Raw genomic sequence first — 12764 nt, 5'->3', positions numbered from 1 at the left:
GGAGTATCTAGGACTATCAGATGTCCAGGGTGGGCACAGTTAAACTAACTGAGAAATAGAAGGATGGGATAATTGCTATGTTTGTGGTGTTAATGAACTCATTAAGCTTGTGTAAACACCTACTGGGGAGTATATGTCCAGGATGGGCACAGTTAAATTAACTGATAAGTAGAAGGACAGTATGATTGATATGTCTGTAATGTTAATTAAGCTGGTGCTTCAAAGACTGCCAGAAGTTATGAAGATTGTTGGGAGAAATAAACGACCCTCAAAGACCACCATCACATTTTTGTATGCATGCGGGAAACTTTCTGGAAAATGATGTAATTCATGTGTAGCCTCATGAATATGTATGTACACCCAGTGACTATATAAGGATGGCCTGTGTAGCGATACGGGGATACAGGTTAGGAGGAGCTATCCCCTGTGTCTCCCGGCGCCGCAATAAAGAATACCTGCTTGTCAACTTGAAAACTTTGTTGGCGAGTTTGTTCCTGGAGTTTTCTCCAAATCAACATAGTCCACCTCTTGGGGGTTGGTCACCACAGCCTTGAGCAGGTTAAGAGCATTGAAGACATTCATGGAGAAGAGCTGTGCTGGGGACTATGAGCCACCACATTGTAAGCACAACCTGCGGTCCTGGCTGTTCCTCAGCCACTGTTTTTTGGGGTTCAACACAGCAAGATTCATCTGCCAGGCTCACTCCTTCTTCTCCCAGGCATCTATTGACTGATGTTGGGTGTAGGACCCAGGCTGGGTGGATATTTGCCATGGCAGAAGTTCACCCTTCTCAACTTCCTTCCACCAGCTCCTCCTTTGCTCCATCAGTAACAAATCTTTCCCTCCATCCATCCTCATCCCTCACCTTTTTGATCTGCTGCTTTGTGGTGAACACCGCAGCCCACCTTCCCAACCTCATGGCTCCTTCCTCCAGGCTCTCCTTGTCTTTGCTGGTGACACCACAAGGAAATACTTCCCACTGCTTTTTCCTTCCTTGCCTTAAGCGCAATCAAATGGTCCCTTCCCTTCTCCACCTGAAAGCACACTGCCCCAGGAGACAGTGCTGTGAAGCTTTGCCCATCTCTTTGTGGAGCAAGGTCTCCTCCAGATCTCAGCAGCACCCTGGGGAAGCACAGGAGGTCACAGTGGTGATGGGCATTTAAGAGCAAAAAGAAAACCCCACAGCAGGAGCTTGGGTAGAAGCAGCAAAGAAAAATGGCGAATTCTAAATATTCTGGATTTTTATGAAAGAGGTGTCCAGACCCTCCTGCACCAGACTATCTTTTCTGGGGCAGAGGTGTAAAAACATTCCCCAGCCTGATCCCCCTCTCTGTTATCTAGCCATGCTTGCTGGGAAGACAAGCTGCCTTTTGTGTCCTGCAGATGTGTCCGTGAGCCAGATTTATCTCAGGGAGAAGTGGTTACTTCTAAAGAGAAATACAGAACAGAAAGATCCAGATGAGGGAATCGATTGTTTCGAACCACCGTGCTGCTTCCACATACCTCAGTCCCCCCACCCCATGCCTCCCCTGGGGCTGCAGCGCCTGACCCACTCTGCCACAGCCCATTTTTTGTGCACAGCAAAAAATGGGGAAATGCTGATTTTGGTAAGAACCTCGCCAGGAGCCTCAAGAAGTTTAACCAGCAGAGGTGACTTTGCTGGCATGGAAACCAAGGTGATATTTGGTAGCCTCTGGACATGGCTACTGCAGTGTGGCATGGATGGAGACCTAGCTCCAGTGCACCAAGGCATCTGATTTCAAGGAAATGTACATTTTCTTTATGGCCTCAGTGAGCAAACAGGTTATTACTCAATTACAGCTCCAGTTTCTGAGCTGGAGCTCAGCACCACACTAAGAGGTAGATGCAATCCCTGATCACAGCCAGATCCAAGCACTACATTCAGATCAGTTGGAGGCCAAAACTGCTGTTTAATGGACATCACTAACCACCCCATCTAGTTGTGCTCCATATACCTCTCTCTGACTAAATACAGTGACCCTAGAAGCATCTGCACAGCACAGACACCTCCCATGGTGCTCAGCTTGCAGGTGAGGCCAAACAGAAGTCCCATCCACATGCTTTGTTCTCCAATGCAATGGAGACTGTCACTGCCATCTGCTCTCCCTCAGCCTCAAGTTACAGGCCATGGGGGCTTTAATGGCAGCTGAGTTCACAGTTTGGCTCAGCAGCACCCAGTCTTGCAGCAGAACACGGCTGGATTCACAGCAGCAGCTCCCACACCTATATACCTGCCCTTGGCAGGGAGTTGAAACTAGATGATCTTTAAGGTCCCTTCCAACCCAAACCAGTCTGAGATTCTATGGTTTGTGCTTCTCTATAAAACACCCAACACAGATAAGGAAGCTTTACATAACCCATGTTAATTATACTCTCAGAAAGAGCTGGAGCAACTTTTCTGAACACCCAGCTACTCTCACACATGGGGGGGGGGGAAGAAGGAAAGGGAATGATTCTCCAGCTTGAAATATTTTTTTAATTGCCACATTACAAAGCTCTCTTTGTGCATCAGCCTGAAATGCCTTTTTGCTTCTTCACATCTTCATGAGTGTTCTAGGGCTGAGTTGAAGTTCTTCCATGTTACTCTTCTGAAGACCAGCAAAGGCCCAAGTTATCTGGTACCTGGGTGGGTTGCAAGCCACACAAAAAAATGACTGTATTTTATGGTTCCAGGCACTTTGATGCATCAGGGTGTTTGTGTTATTGCAAGCAAAGCACATGCACTAGAAATAGGCTCAGAGCAGGACACAACGTCTAGGTGCATGCAAACAGGGAAGGGGGGGGGGGGGGGGGGGGAAGGAGGGGATTTCAGCCTGTACCTCCATTTCACAGACTTGGTCTCATAATAAACACAAAGCTCTGACAAAACAAAACAAGTACCACTGTATTTCTTCTTGTGTCTGTGTATTTTTGCAGCTGTGGCTTGGGTGGAGCCTCTTTTCACAACCTTGTGTCTGGTGCCACAGCAAAGACTTGCAGTAGGAAGGGGTCATCTGTCAAAAATGGATTCAGAAAAATAAGTAGCTGTCACACTTGCTGGAGTTTGGGATCTCTTTTCCTCTGAGTGAGACCTTTCTGTAGCCAAGTTTAGCTTGAGGAAATGCAGGCTGGATGACTCCCTAGACTCAGATCCTGCAACTTCACTTCCTCATCCTTGGCTCTTCCCACCACCCTCTCTTCCCTTCTTTTCAGACAGTCCTGATGGAGATGAGAGTCCTAGAGCTGATGAGATGCCTTTGGACTATCCCTCCCCTCCCATTGCCTGCTCAGGTCTGAATTCATGAGCACTGTGGTTTGACACATGAACCAAGTCCCACCAGCCACATAGGGTGGCCATCCAAAGCAAGCGTGAATTGGAAGGGCCACATAACTGCTCACTGAGCAGCCACACAATAGTGCATGTCCTTGGAGGTCCACCAACAATAACTCTAGGTGAGTTGTCCCGCCAGGCTTCCTTCACAAGGCATCACTGAGCTGTCCTTGGTGATAAGACTACCCAAGGGGGTACAAACACTTTGGAGGGACAGGTATAAGCACCCATGCTGATACACAGATAGACTCCACAACTCATTAAAATTGTAAAGTAGGTATGCTTTATTCAGCGCCGAGGCGCATGGGGGTGTAAAGAATACGAGAAAGATTCATGTCAGGAACTTGGGAATCATTGTTACCAATGCACCTGTGACCAGTGTACCATGTACAGGATGTATAAAACCGACTTTGATTATAATAAATGTTGCTGTCAATATAATGAAGGGAGAGAAGAAGAAACAAAGGAATAGAATAGTCTTTAATCATTTTTGACTGTTAAAATAATAAGGTTTTGTTTTACTGCTTGAGTGCTTTAAGGAAGGGGTTTGTGAAAGCTATGCTTTGAATAAGTAACCATATAAGGATAGAACTAGGGCTGTGGTTAAGCTTGTGATAAACGATTCTTTATTAATAAATTACCAAGGGGTTCAATACCTCTTCCAAGAAGTTTCTTCACCGAAAAGCAGACCTTGGCAACAAGAAAAGAACAATGAAAAGGGGCCACGTTGGCATCCGAGTACAGATGAAGAAGGGACTGGCTGAGACCCAAGACCAAGAAGTATAAGAGACTGGGCCCCAAAGACCCCGGTGTGCATCTTGGTGGAGCAGAGACTCCCCTACACACCCAGCGCTGCTTGCTTATTGCCTCTTGATATTAATCAATTGTAATAAAATAATTAAATCAGACCATGGCTAAGATGGAATTTTTATAACAGGGGATAGCTCCTCCAAAGGTATGCACACCTCAGCGTCATTTCCCCTTTACATTTATCCTCTAAAGTTATACATATGCATGAGGTTGCACAATATGCCTATACATATTCACGTCCTATCCTCGCTTTGTATTATAATGAGCTAAAAGGTCCTTTGCACTTGCGCAGTGCCTCCTAGTGGTCGAGGGGGAGGGTCTCAAGATGCAGCAAACGAGTCTTCCTTGAGCCTGAACTTTTCACCCCTAGTCCTTACACATGCTCCCTGGAGGCTTGGTCATTGTCCAAACCGCAGAGCCAATTTCAGCCGGCCTGGGCGTCCAAAGGACGGGAACCAAGTCACGGTCCCTACCTCTTAACAATAGCCATGTCCTTACATCTTGTTCTAGCATACACGGCAAGTACGATAAGCATGAACGAGCAGTAACATTGTCAGGCAAGTGGCTTAACTCTAACCCCCCTGTACATTGTTTAACCCTTTGCATCAATGCCACTCTCCTGCCTTCCCAAAGGCAGGGAGATGACCTGCTGGTGGTGACCATATGAAGGAGGGTACTTCCCATATTACATGCTCACATGGAGAGCCCAGAGATGGTTGCCATGGACAAGCTGCTGTGCTGAAATGGGGCATTGAGCAATCAAACCAGTTGGAAACCCCAGTGTCTAGAAATAAAAAGTGACTGACTGTTTTCTAATGTCTATGGGGCCCCACACCAAGCAGGTTGGTGGAAGCAGTTGTATTCCTAAGCAGTTCAACTGTGAGCTGGGACCTGTGATTGAACTGTGGTCATCTCTGTGCAGATCACTTGGCCCCTAGAGCTGGATAGACATATCTTTCTCCAGGTTGAGATGGGTTAAATCTCAGGAGTTTTAGCTGGAACAAACTTCACCTTCCTTCTCCCCAGCCCAACAAGCCTGTTCTCCATGCAGGAGATTTGTCACACTGCATTTCAAGCATGTAGGAGGGATGGGTAGAAGCTGGATGTCCTCATAGACACTGAATTCTGCTCCTGAAGCCACACTTGGCAATCCTTTTTGTATTTGTTGAAGGGCATGTCATGGGAAACTACTGAAGCACATTATGAATAGGACTGATAACATTGCAGGATATAACTAGGCTCATTTTCCCCCAAGGACAATGCTTCCCAGTGGCATAGCTGCACTTATGCACTGTCCCAGGGGGCTGCAGCACCCCAGGCACATCCTTGCATCACTATGGGACACTTCCCCATGCCCCCCAGCTTCTCCTCAGCCATTATCCCTGCTAAACCCCTCAGCCCCAATCCAAGGTTAGAACCGCTCTGCTAAGCAACCAGTGGGGATTAACACACTCATACATGCTCACCAGGGCATGAGGGCTGGTGGCAGAGTGCCACCCATGTGATGCTCAGTTGATCTCTGCAGCCCCAAACAACTCCCAACAAACTCATGATCCCACTGGGATTTGCTGGGCAAGCACAAGGCAGCTTGAAGCCAGCAGTTCACTGGAAACCATGCAGGGAGCTCACGTTTCCCCCTCCTTCCTGGGCCTGGCTCGCTAACGTGAGCTCTGCCGCTGCCCCAGCCAGGCTCCAAACCAGTTTTGCCACTCCTGTCCAGTGATAAAATAGGCACCTCTGCCCTGGCTGGGGCCTGAGCAGCACCGCTCGCCCGCCTTGCCCCAGCTGAGGTGGTGTTAATCTATCCAGGCATCCAAGGGACAACTGCCAGCTGGGAAAACTGAGGCATGATGTGGCAGAGAGCTGGCTGGGCACAAGCATCTGCAGGAGTATGTGGGACCATGCTGTGTCCCTCTGGCATGCTGTCACCAGCATGGTGTGGGTGCAACTCTCCTCTGTGGGTGCCACTGTCCCTGCGGTGGCTGGGGACATGGTGCCACCCTATGGCAAGGTGGGGCTTCTCCCCAGCACTCATGCCCTCCTACCCCTCTTCAGCTGTTTCTCCCAGCAGATCCATGCAGAAAAACAGGTCAAGTCCAGAGCTTGGCAACAGCCTGGAGTCACACCAGCGGTAGCCTCACAAGGGCAGGGAGATGAATCCTGAAATGGGGCAGGCTGCCCCTTGGCTGCCCCCACCCCTATGGGGGGTGGCAGGGAGAGAGGCTGGCACCCCCACACACACATTCCTGCCCTTGGGCACCACTTGCTGCCTTCACCCCTGCAGGCTGGCAGCTGCTGCCTGTACATCTGCTGCCTGTACATCTGCCACCAAGCCAAGGCAGGATGCTGCAGGGAGCCTGGGTCCCACACTGAGGACACGGGAGAGGTTGGGGACCTGGGACCAAGCAATGTGCCACCATGTACTTGTCCCCTTCCCTCCTGTGGCATGTGCCCAGGCACAGTGGCACCAGGAGTATCTGGCATTCCTGGTGCCTGCTGGTTGCCTGCCCACCGGAGCAGGCAAGTCCCTGCCTGGCAGGAGGAAGAGAAGGGGATGGCGGGGCCATCACTGTGTCCCCCTCAACCTTCCCCATGCTATTCTGCATCCTGGCATCCCTTCCTGTGGTGCTGTGCATGGCACCAGCCATGGGGTTGGCATCCCTGGCAGTGCAGAACCCCAAGCTCCTAGCTCCTGGGGGTGTGTCCCTGCTTGTTGGTACCCCACCACCCCTCAGCCCCCCACATGGCAGGCTCAATGGCACAACGAGTGCCCTCCTGCCCCATGCCAAGTGGTACCATGGCTCAGCTCCCCACCGGCAGCTGATGGTGCCACTAACAAAGACAAGGTCTCCTTTATTCCCTTGGAGCTGGTTAGCCACCCATGGGTGCTCCCACCAAAACCCCACCAACCCCTCTGAGACCCCTTTCACCAACTTCAGCATGCATGGTGTCAAAAATAAATTCTCTGGGGACATGGGGAGGGGGCACACACACACAGGGGGGACCATTGCTGACATGTGCATGTGTCCTCCAAGTGCTGCCATGCTCCCCCAGCTGCCGCATGCAATCATAATCAACATGGGGAAAAAAAAAACACAACACAGCATGAAAAAATCCAGGTGGCTAAAACAAACCCAGCAATAAAGGAGCTGGGGATCCTCTCAAAGCTGTGCAATTAAGCAGTTTTGTGCTGTATACCAATAATCACCTAATTATACTATTAATGACAGTTCAACCTGCTTGGAAATAAAAGGACAATCTTCCATAACAGGGTGCCAGCTGTTTGTTACAGATGTCAAACACCTTTAAAGCATTATTATTAAAAGAAGGGGAGAAGGAGGAAGCTTGGCGATGCAGAAGTGCAGCCACCTTCCCCCCAAAGCCCCTTGATGGGGGTGGGTTGGGGTTCCAGTGACCATCTGTCAGGGGGGTGTTGCAGTGGGAGAAGACCCTTCTCATCAACATTAGGTGCAATAAATACCCCGTGCTGGCTCACAGCAAGAGGCAGCTGTGTTTAATTAAGCACAGGGAAATAAAGTTAATAACAAAATGGGGGGGGTCACATGCACCCCACTGCTAGGCTTGGGGCAGGGCTGGGTCCCCCTCAGCGTGACATGGTGCCATGCCAAGGAGGAGTGTCCCTGGCAGGTGCCATGTGCTGGTGCCAAGGAAAGGGAAAGGGGGGACACAAGGAAGTACCTGCTCCCCCCTTTCCACCAAACAAAACCCGGTGCGGTTTTGGAGGTGAATGATGTAGCAGCACCCCGAGGACCCCCAAGTGCAGGATGGGGGATGACTGCAGAATGGCAGGGAGGTGGCACTGGTACCCTGCTTTCATTACAGGACAAAGTCCTGCTAGAGTAATTACACCTCTCCTACTCTGCCCCAGCGCAGGGGTCCTGGGGGTCAGCCACATGCCCACCTGCCACAGGGTGATGCCAGTGCTGGTGTTACACACTCACCATGCAGCCACCCAGCTTTATACCCTGTCCTATATAGCTACAGGCAAATCTGTCTTTATTCCTGAGCTAAGCCCAGTTTCTGATGGTTTTAAAGAGATTATGGGATGGGGGGGGTATCCTGGGTTCAGCAGTAGCAGTCATTTCTCTCCTTCTTAGTAGCTGGTGCAGTGCTGTGGTTTTGACTATCAGTCTGGGAACAGCAATGATAACACCGATGTTTTTAGTTGTTGCTCAGTAATGTTTACTCTGAATAAGCACTTTCTGAGCCTCATGCTCATAAGGTTGGCATCAGCCCACCTCACAAGCGTGTCAAAGTCCCTCTCGATGGAATTCCTTCCCTCCAGCATATCAACCACACCACACAGCTTGGTGTCATCGGCAAACTTGTTGAGGGCGCACTCAATCCCACTGTCCATGTCACCAACAAAGACGTCAAACAAGACCGGTCCCAACACCCATCCCTGAGGGACACCACTCGTTACTGGTCTCCAACTTGACATTGAGCCATTGACCACAACTCTTTGCATGTGGCCATCCAGCCAGTTCTTTATCCACCGAGTGGTCCACCTATCAAATTGATGTCTCTCCAATTTAGAGACAAGGATGTCGTGTGCAAGTGTTGAACACTTTGCACAAGTCCAGGTAGATGACATCAACTGCTCTACCCCTGTCCATCAGTTCCATAGCCCCATTATAGAAGGCCAGCAAATTGGTCAGGCAGGATTTCCCCTTAGTGAAGCTATGCTGGCTGTCAACAAGCACCTTGTTGTTTTTCATGTGCCTTAGCATGCCTTCCAGGAGAATGTGCTCCAAGATTTTGCCAGGCAGAGGTGAGACTGACTGGTCTGTAATTCCCTGGGTCATCCATTTTCCCCTTCTTGAAAATGGGTGTTATATTTCCCTTTTTCCAGTCATCGGGAACTTCACCTGACTGCCATGATTTTTCAAATATGATGGCCAGTGGCTTAGCAACTTCATTCGCCAGCTCTTTCAGGACCCATGGATGGATTTCATCAGGTCCCATGGACTTGTGCACATTCAGGTTTTTAAGATGATCTTGAACCAGATCCTCTCCTACAGTGGGCCCAAGTTCTTCATTCTCCCAGTTCCTGCGTCTGCCTTCCAAGACCTGGGTGGTGCAGTCAGAGCCTTTGCCAGTGAAGACAGAGGCAAAGAATTCATTCAGAACCTCAGCCTTCTCCAAATCCAGGGTAGTCAGGTCTCCTGATAGCTTCTGGAGATGGCCCACGTTGTCCCTAGTCTGTCTTTATTCAGTGTACCTATAGAATCCCTTCCTGTTACCTTTCACATCCCTTGCCAAGTTTAATTCTAACTGGGCCTTAGCCTTCCTAACCTGGTCCCTAGCTTCCTGGACAACATCCCTGTATTCTTCCCAGGCCGTCTGTCCTTGCTTCCACCTTTTATAACCCCCTTTTTTCCCTTGAAGTTTCCTCAGCAGCTCCTTATCCATCCAAGAAGGTCTCCTGGCCCTCCTGCGGCACTTCCTTCTAGTTGGGATGCAACACTCCTGAGCTTGTAGTAGGTGATCCTTGAATATCAACCAGCAGACTTGGGCCCCCCTGCCCTCTAGGGCTATATCCCATGGAACCTTACTAAGCAGGTTCCTGAAGAGGCCAAAGTCTGCTCTCGACGCTTGAGCCTGGATCACCATCATGCCCAGTGTCCCCTTGCAGCTGGCTGAGCTGCCTTGCCTAACTCCAGACACCATGACCAGTGGGTAGAGGGGATAGACCAGAAGCATTAGTGACCAAAGGGATACAGGGGACAGGAACACTGGTGATGAGAGGGTAGAGGGGACAGAAGCATTGGTGACCAGAGGGATACAGGGAACAGGAGCACTGGTGATGCAGGGAACATCAAGGAGCCAGCTGGATCCTGTGCCAGCCAAGCCAGGAGAGGAAGCCATTGAGGAGAGGAATGTGTGACACAGGCCATGGCCAGGCAGTCCCTGAGGCAGTGACAGTCCCCAGTAGGACCAGAGCCGCTGAGTCACTGCCACCAAGCCTTCGGCAGGGGGAAGGTTCACATCTCCATCTGCTCCTACCTGACCCAGCCCACCAGCGTCTCTCAACACTCTAGCAGCTACCACCGCAGATTTCTCCACTTGCCAGCACCTCAAGCATAATTTCCCCTAATTGTTTTAAATCTCACAGCCTGTCACTTCGATGTTCCTCTCTGTCTTGCTTTTTCTCCTCGAATTTTATTTCACCTCTGAGGTAGCTGGAAAGCAAAGAGCCAGACAGAGCAGGGTTTTTCAGGGCATAGTAATTAGAGCATTAGCAACAAAGCCAGAAGTTTCATGCAACAGAAGTTGCCACCAAGAACCCCCCGCTCAACCAGAGAATGTTAAATATGGAATTTAAGAGGGAAAAAAACCCAATCCCAACCCACCTCCCTGCACCTGCATCTTATGGATGGGGATGGCACCAAGGCTGGGCAGGCATTGCCCACAGCTGCTGCAGGCAGCTGGGGACCAGCAAGGAGGGGAAGGCAAACAAGCACCCTGAGTGTGACCCCAAGCGCACACCCCAGCCACACTCACCACTGATGCTCTCAAAACACCCCAAAACCCCCCTCTCTGGGAGCGTCCCACTCCCTCAGGGGCCAATACTTCTGGCTGGGGTGGCACAGCAAACTTTGGTGCCCCAAGTGTCCATGCCCCAACAGCAGTGGGGCTGTGAGCAAAGTTCCCCCACCCCAAAACACAGCACACCTGGCATTTGTCCCCATCCCTCCTCAGCCAGAACAACCCCCAGCTCCTTTGGGAGGGGAAAAAAACCCAGGGTGAGGGAGCGACAGCAGGAGAAGAGGAGGGATCCAAGCACCCCAAAACCCTGTAGAGCCTTGCCAGGGCTGCCTGTTCCCCCCCCCCCCCCCCCCCCCTTAAAGCTCACCAGACACTAAAACCCCTATTAGGTGCTGGGAGAAAGTAACTTCACCCCAAAATCCCCTTCAGCTGCCACTGGCTGGGGGGCACAAAGGGATGTCCCCGTAATTGGGGGGACACCACAGGGAGACCCAGAGGGGGAGAGGGGCCGGGGAGGGCTGGCAGCATCATCGCTCAGTGCCTTACCTGGTAAGTAATAGAGAGGTGGTTTTAACCCAATCATGATTTATGTTACAGTTCCATTGCAGCCAGTGTAAGAAACTATGAATTAGGATATTGTTTATTAAGATTTATGTTAAGCCCAATGTAAAGGTTAGGCAATAAAAAGTATGAAATTGCTTACTCAAACAGTCACCGGACACAGCTTACATAGACTAACAGTCGCCAACCGCAATCGCTTATCGCTTATGCAAACATAGCAGATGTTGCCTAAAGATAGCTGTAAGATGTTCCATGTGAGAAACTATAGACTAGTGTATTGTTTATTAAGATATATGTTAAGCCAAATGTAAAGGAACTGACAGAGATAAAACACAGCTGGCCAAGATAAGATAGCCGCAAGATGTCCCAGGAACTGGCAGAGATAAGACTAACAACTCCCTGCAAAGACATATGAATGAAGGATCAAAGGAGGAAGACTTCTCACCTTGGTCTCATCGATCACCAGGAGGCAGGAAACTACCCCCTAACAACAACTGAAGCATGCGCAGAGTACTTCCACTATTTCATGAACAAAGAAGTAAAGATGTATAAAAAGGGGCTGTTTGAAATACTTAACACGGCAGTTGGCGGAGCGCAGACTCCCCTGTCGTCCAGCGCTGTCTTTGCTCATATTCTACTTGCTATAATTAATAAAATTTTAATTGGATTATGATCCGTTGTGGTCTCAATTTATAACAGGCAGGAAACAATAAAAATAAATAAATAAATAAAATAACAAAAACAAACCCCAAGGTGAAGAAGATGTATCAGGAAGCAAGGAAAATAATTTAAAAATAGCCCCAAAATTAACACCAAGCCAAACAGAAGGGGTTGGAAAAATAAACCAGAGGTGAAAAAATACAGTGGAGCAGGGAGGGTAAGAGGAGGAGAAGGAGGAGTGGGAGGGGAATCAAGTGTGCAGGGGGGGAGGAGGAAAATCAAAAATTGAAATAACAGCAAACATGGAGGGGGGTGGTGGTGGTTTTCACCTGTGGGGCCAGGGCAGGAGCCTGGCTGCCATGGTGTGACATATTCTTGGGGCTACTACTGCCACTTGAGCCCCAAACTGAAGGCACACAAATAGCCAGTGAGGAAGAGAAGGCAGTGGGACCCTCATCGTAGGGGAATGCATCCCCTAAGCTGGACGGTGCAGTGGGGTTCCCTGCCCACCCTGGAGAAGGGTGCTGGTAGTATGACCACGCAAGCTGGTGTTCATCTGTCCATCCCAAGGCAAACAGAAAGCCCGAGCTCCCCAGGGCTGCGCCGAGGCGGGTGGGCGAGAGGTGGCAGACTTGCCTCTCGATCAATTTTCATGCAATAACCATTGCCAGTAAATTGGAAATCTGGCTACTTGACAGCAGATTTGTCTCCCCTAATGAAGGGGAGCAGGCAGCAGCGTTAAGCAGCTGCTTGCCCCAGCACCCTCGTCCTCGCAGCACGCCGCTCCGCTTCCCATGGGATTCAACCTTCGTCCCCAGTGTTTTCAGGGCAGCGAGTACCGGGGTGCTGTGCCAGCCAAAGATGGGAGGGCAGGAGAAGCCGCATTCCCCCT

General features: G+C 50.1%; 1 long non-coding RNA gene across 2 annotated transcripts; it reads right to left on the bottom strand.

Annotated features, from left to right (window-relative positions):
* Positions 1-2508: 2508 nt before the first annotated feature.
* On the bottom strand, positions 2509-12047 carry LOC136004348 (uncharacterized). 2 transcript variants are annotated; one of them, XR_010608400.1, is made up of 4 exons: positions 11960-12047; positions 11658-11853; positions 2902-3014; positions 2509-2643 (listed from the first exon to the last, which is right to left on the bottom strand). It is a non-coding gene; the product is annotated as an uncharacterized LOC136004348 (long non-coding RNA). The 2 variants fall into 2 exon arrangements; XR_010608399.1 differs by having other exon boundaries at positions 11658-12047.
* Positions 12048-12764: the final 717 nt, after the last annotated feature.

The sequence above is a fragment of the Lathamus discolor genome, chromosome W (genome assembly GCF_037157495.1).
Source record: "Lathamus discolor isolate bLatDis1 chromosome W, bLatDis1.hap1, whole genome shotgun sequence".
NCBI lineage: Eukaryota > Metazoa > Chordata > Aves > Psittaciformes > Psittacidae > Lathamus > Lathamus discolor.
Note: the sequence above shows the minus strand (reverse complement) of the source record. Positions and strands in the feature narration are given on the sequence as shown.